Here is a 7,423-nt window from a genome sequence, read left to right as displayed (position 1 = left end):
TCATGAAGTCTGGTTCCCATTGGGTAATTGAATCACATCACCACATCAACACCTCATTCACAGATCAATCTGCATAGCATCACATGATGACAGTGTGACCCAGTTTTTTTTTTATATGATCAGTCGGCTAGTGCAAAAGGTGAAATGACTATTTTTAGCTGTAGTGTGAATGGTCTTTGCAGAATAGTGTAGTGCTCAATACAAGCACTACTGGGGTCTTGCCAGGTCTATTGGCTGAAATAAAAAAAAATAATGATACATTTTTGTACTCAAATGGAATTATGTGCATAGCTGAATGTGTAAGAAACATGCAGTGCCATTTTCTTTTTGACCAAGTGTTGGGAAAATGAGAGGAAATTTAATCCAATTACTTTCATATATTTTATTTTCAAAACAAAAAATGATTCCTCTCACCAAATTATGAGTTTTGAACAACAAAATCAATTTCTTGTATCTGAAATATTTTATGGTCCATTTTATTACATCTTATATGTTGAGCTTCCATAAATCTTTACAAATCATGATGATGATCTTTTTAGTTATGCATAGTTCATATTTCTCCCTCTCTGTAGTAATACAGATTCTTAATTTCTACTTGTTTTTATATTTCCAGGTTTGGAGATATAGTAATATTACTTTTATTGACATGTGAAATTATAATCTGGGATTTCTATATACTGTATTGTTAAGAATGTCTCAAAAACAGTAGTCATAGTAAAATTTTAATTTGAATGTGTGTGCGTAATGCATATATGAAGTACTTCATTTCTATTGTTAAACGATTTGCTAATAAATGTTTCTATACAAAATAATAACAATGGTTGTTGCAGTGTGTTTTTGTATTTTAGTCAATATTAAAGGTGGGTAACCTGATTGAAAATCTCATCCCCCATTTTACCTCATCAAAATGCTGATTTTGGTATCGGATGAAAGCTCATATTTTTCTCATAAATATTGAAATTTGGCGTTCGGTGTATTTCAGAAGAAATCATCGAAAAACTGCCGAATTAGTCTCAACTATGGTATACCATAGTTCAGACTAATTAGGCAGTTTTTTGATGATATCTTGGGAAATACACTGAGTTGGAACTTCAAATTTCAATATGTTTATGAGAAAAATATGGCCTTTTACTTGAAATCAATATATTACATGATCATGATGATTATCATTAATAAAAACACTGTAGACTACCAATATCACACTGTATAAATGTCAGTAATTCCATTAGGAATTAGTCACATTTACATTTTCTTTTTGCATGAGTGCTTGAAAGGGATGACATTTTATGTTATACGTAAGTTTTAAAGAATTTGATTTTCCAAATATATCAGGTCACCTTCCTTTAAAATTGGTGAACACTCTTTAAAGCATTCAATAATTATACCAGAAAAGTCAAAGCTTCAGTTATTTAGAGGGAAATGTTTCCCCCATTCTTGACATGGCATATTCTTATTGCCCAAGCAATTATTTTCTCTCTTTTAAGAGAAAAAATAATTGCTTGGGGCAATAAGAATATGCCATAATTCTTAATTTCACCATAGGGTCTGTGATTTGGCAGAGGTAAAAAAGTGCTTTATGTCAGTAGCATATGAGACAAATTGATATTAAATCTGAATATTGAGATGAAAGCAAACATGATCATTGTTGAAAGTAACTGCCACTTTTTGAAAGACAACACAAAATCTGTGCATCAAATTTGTGCCATTACATGAAGACCCTGTCAATGAAAAAAATGCAGACTCTAGTAGGAATTCCATTTGAATGAACACAGCTTTCAACAGGTGTACTCTGTCCAACCGTGATCGTATTATTGCGTATTTCAAACTACAACGCAAACCCTTGGATACAATACTAACAAGTCACAAGTGCGTTGGTATAGTTGGATTCACTTCCACGTTAACTCACGCGCAGTTGCACATGCTGGCGTACATCATGTAGTGTACGCAAAAAAAAAAACGTCACGCTATTGAAAGCTGCGTTCATTCAATTCTCTAACTTTCAGAACTGTGTAGTGCAATTCTCTGACATTCAGTAACTGTATAGTGCAAGTTTTGAATTGGCATCTTTTCCATTCTAATCCAAGGATCACTAGATGTCAATAATTTTGGGCTATTAAGACAAATGAGGCATCAAAATTGACAACATAACTAGGCATTTTTGCCATTTCAGTTTAATTTAAGGGCTGGGGTATGAACGTTTGGACAGTATTTATTTTGGGACATCAGAGCACATCAGACATATCGAATTGCATTCTGAATACGAAGAATGTCGTTCTGATATCAAATAATTTTAATTTTTGAAATTCGCAATTTAATACACATTTTATGGCAAATCATTAAAAATTGATATTTTGATATTTAACAGTACTTGAAGTAAACTTTATAAATCTGATGATTTATACTTAAAGTGTATGTAGGTGGGATGAAAAGCCGACGATCAATTGAAAATTTGGACCTTTCATTATTGAAGATATGGATTTTTTCCCAAAACACCAACAAAAAAAAAAGGTCTTTTGGGAAAAAATCCATATCTTCAATATGAAAGGTCAAAATTTTCAATTGACCGTCGGCTTTTCCTCCCTGCTACATACACTTTAAGAATATATCATTAGATTTATATAATTTACTTCGAGGACTGTTATATATCACAAATTTGACAAATATCAAATTTTTATAATTTGTCATAAAATTTGTATTATATTGTGATTTTCAAAAAATGAAAATTATTTGATATCAGAAAGACATGCTTCGTATTCAGAATGCAATTCGATAGGTCCGAGGTGCTCTCATGTCCCACAAAAAATACTGTCGAAACGCAATAAACGCTCATTTTAAATCCCTTAATGCCTAAGGGGTAGCTACTTTATGTGTTGTGTTTATATTAAACCAGGTCTGTCAGCTATTTATTAAGGTAGTTGCTTTGCAACAAGTGTTTGTTCTATATTTCAAAATTATCATCACTGTAGATAGTACAGTCAATAAAAAAATGACAAGGTCTATCACACAAATCAAGAGTTAGCAGTATATTTTGCAACATTTAATGTGCATTTATTTTCTTTCCGTCATATGTACAACATGCAATATAATAGTGTTTTGCTTAATACCATAACACATCAAGATGTATGACACTGATGTTGTGCAGTGTGCTTGTTATAAATTTAGCTATGCTGTACATTTATTCACCAATATCTGGTGCCAGGCACTCAGATTTGCAAACAATACACCACATAACAAATATACTATATTAGTATATATGTAGTAAAAAAATATTACCGAACCGGGAACCAATCTTGATTAACTTTCAGGTGAACAATTTAATTCAACTTAGATTATTAATAAAATCAACTACTATCTTGTATACTTTCATCCATTCTTATACACACCAAAATGTGCATAAACATGCACAAACATTAATTTGACTTAAGAATGCAAGTGAGGTAGACTTTTGTGTAGCACCACTCCAGATTGATGGGTCAGTGCAAGGACATTGATGCTAACATTTTTAGATGAAAGCAAGTTAATAATGGATTAACAACACATTAATAAAGCAAAGAAATTGAAACGTATAAATGCTACAAAATGCAAATATACAGATACAGATGTTCTTGCACTAACCTACGAGATAAGGTAAGGAACTGGGGAATGATGCTACAGCAGCAGGATGACAACATTTCAATGGGATACCCAAAATTCTACTTCACTTGATCATACAAAAATTATTAGGCTTCATTCCAAACCTTGTTTGTTTTAAAGTCTCAACAAACCACTGAAAGAGGTATTTTACCACAATTTATTCTAAAAATAATGTAATAATAGGGATGCCCACTGCCAATACAGTTTACACTAGAACGATTTTTCATTTACTGTGTGCGTGCACTCACACACGTATTGTCTATGGAGAAACTGATCGATACAAGAAATCACAGGCCTGTTAAATGGCGTACATACTTGTTTTGATCCAAATGTAGGCCTATATCAGGGTGTTTCAAGAAATTCCTGATTCCACCAGAAAACATTAACCAAACTTTTTCCTGTTTGGTCAGTAAATAGAGAGGACCTTCCTTCATGAAGAGATCAACTTTTTTAATGAAAAATTTAATGAGATGAGAACTACAACAGGTTGAAGTGACACCATTCCGTGCATCAGGTGTTCAAACGCAATTATCTCCGAATTTGGAGTGAATCAGACAAGCAAACTTACATACTCATAAAATTTAACTATTTTTGAAGACAAAATGTGTTGGATGTTAAGAAATTTAAGAATGTTTAAGCTTACCGCGGCCCATCTCAAATCATGCACTTCCCCGTGCACTACTCACTACCATGTCCATTTCATATGCTATCCATCATGGCTTCCATGCACACACAGTGTATTGCTCAATGTAGTAAGATAACCTTTGAGTTGGAGCAAATTTCTCAAAATTGGTAGTGATTAATGTTACCAAACTTATGCCATGATGAAATATAATAATTTTTGAAGATAAAATGTGCTGACCTTAAAAGATTGAACAATGTTTAAGACTACCGCTATTCATTTGAAATAATGCACTTATTGTTCATCTCCTCTATGGAGATATTTTCCATGGCGGCCATCTATGATCATGCTTGAGGTTTCACCAAACAAACCATGGGTTTTGAGGTCTTATATTTTTGTTGTATGTCAACAAAATCGATTAAATTTTCAGGATGATCTTATTTTCATGTTGTTATAAGCAAATATAATGTTCCAGATAACGCAAGTTAATAAATACATTAAGAAAAAGTACCTTAAAGTTGCACTTTCTGTTAGTATTACTTTTTGGACTTAAACTTTTTAACATGTTCTAGCAGCCCTATATAAAACCGAGACACTCGAAAGGCCATATCTCTGGAATGAAACGTCCGATTAAGATTATTTAAACGCCAAAATGTTTCTTTCATCAATTCCCAGCCAATAAGTTAGGTCTGAATCAATTTAAAAGTACTTCAATTTTTAGTGGACATGCCTAGTAATAAACATGACAATGTTGGAGAAACTTAGAATAAGATACACCACCAGTCATGATCTGAACTGAGGCAAATTTCTAAATTGTTTAGCACATAGAATGTATATTTTTGAATTCTTAATTGGATACAGAAAGTGGATAAATGTCTCCTATTAATACCACTATGAGGCGATACACCATAGGCAATGACTGGCAACATGTCCCAACCCTAATCTCAACCAGGGTCCGAGCTAGAAATCGAGGTTTACCCATCATTAGAATAAAATTTCCTTCCTAATTTGACCATTAAAACATTTACCAGACTTATACAACCCACTGGGGTTTCAAAGAGTTCAATTAATATGTTGCTATGGCCTTGTTTTGCAAATCTGGGGTACTAAAAAGATCATCAGCCTTTCTCAACACCTACAATGTAGCATCTGTCAAATGCATTAATTTTGCCTGTCCCAGGAACAAACTCCCTGTCTAAAATAACTAACAGGCAGACGGGTGGCCAACTAAGACACTAATCTCAACCCTGAACCTAATCTGAACGTGGTAACCTTTACTCTAAAGTTTTGAAATCAAAAGCAATTAAAACTTAAATTTAATTCAAAGTAGATATAACTTTCATAAAAATATACTTTCTTTACTGATTGAGTTGTGAGAATCCATCATTAAACATATTTTCACATTCAATGTGTGTGTCACTACAGGCAAAATAAGTAATTCTTGATCATGAGCCTACTTGGGTACACACAGACATTTGCGTCGAGTTTACTACGCAAAGACCACACGCTTATGGCACAAACACAGCTTAAGAGAATTGAACAATCACTGTTTTCAAATACAGTTATCGCTAGGCAAGGTCGAGTTTCGGTCATGTTAGTCGCGTGATCATGTTATTCCACGAAAAGTACGCTGACACAGAAAGCAGATGCCCTCATGATCGAGAATTAGATATTTTGCCCATAATAGTTGCAACTTGTTTACACACACACACCTAAAACAAGAGAAAAAACATATTTACAAAATTGTTGAAATATTTGTGAAATGGAAGCATGATTGAATTCAACCTGTTGAAACCAATTTATAAAAAGACTTAAAATGTACAGACTCTGCTATACTAAATTATCCCTTCTCACTTAGACAAAATCTGTGCCATCAACAATACTGCTTTTTACGACAACTACATAAATACAATAAAATAGTTGCACAGTTTGAAAATAAAAATTCCAACAGAAAGAATACCATGTTCACCAAGAATAAAGAAATAATAATATAGTTGCTAACAAAACTAAACTTTCTGTACAGTTCTGTCCACAGAGAGGAATAAACCAAAGATGGATGAAGCCTTATAAATGTAACTAGTTTTGTGTTAATTAATTTGACATCTTCCCTGGGTTCCTTCCCCTTAAGGGCTGGGGTATGAACTTTTGGACAGTATTTATTTTGGGACATTAGAGCACATCAGACATATCGAATTGCATTCTGAATATGAAGAATGTCCTTCTGATATCAAATAATTTTGGTTTTTTGAAATTCGCAATTTACACATTTTATGGCAAATCATTAAAAATTGATATTTTTGATATTTAACATTACTTGAAGTAAACTTTATAAATCTGATGATTTATACTTAACGTGTATGTAGGTGGGATGAAATGCCGACGATAAATTGAAAATTTTGACCTTTCGTATTGAAGATATAGATTTTTTTAAAAAAAACACCAAAAAAAAATTAGGTCTTTTTTGGGAAAAAAATCTATATCTTCAATATGAAAGGTCAAAATTTTCAATTGACCGTCGGCTTTTCCTCCCTGCTACATACACTTTAAGAATATATCATTAGATTTATATAATTTACTTCGAGGACTGTTATATATCAAAAATTTTAAAAATATCAAATTTTTATAATTTGTCATAAAATTTGTATTATATTGTGATTTTCAAAAAATGAAAATTATTTGATATCAGAAAGACATGCTTTGTATTCAGAATGCAATTCGATAGGTCTGAGGTGCTCTCATGTCCCACAAAAAATACTGTCGAAACGCAATAAACGCTCATTTTAGATCCCTTAAGCAACAAAATTGGAAGCGCATAAAAATAACTTTTTAAGAGTACGCAAGAATCGCAACATTCTAACCCTTTCTCATAACATCGTGGATTGATGTAGAGTGGCGTGCACACAATTGGACACAGCATCAGCCCTATGGTTGTTGCTTTTTGCGTAATGTGTGACTGGTTTGCGCTAATGTGTAAGTTGGGACTTTGAGCATTAACAAAAACTAGATAAATTTTGCCATTGTAAGTTGGACAAAGTAAGTGTATTTTGTAGAACTTCATCCATTTTTGTTTTGTTCATCAAGAGGGTTGTGGAGTGCCGTGTCAATGCTTTTCAATACATGATCTAAGCAGCACAATCCATGTCCAATTGAACCTTCATCTCAAAACAA

The sequence above is a fragment of the Amphiura filiformis genome, chromosome 3, assembly GCF_039555335.1.
Source record: "Amphiura filiformis chromosome 3, Afil_fr2py, whole genome shotgun sequence".
NCBI lineage: Eukaryota > Metazoa > Echinodermata > Ophiuroidea > Amphilepidida > Amphiuridae > Amphiura > Amphiura filiformis.
The sequence above is the reverse complement of the archived record's forward strand: the minus strand, read 5'-3'. Positions refer to the sequence as shown.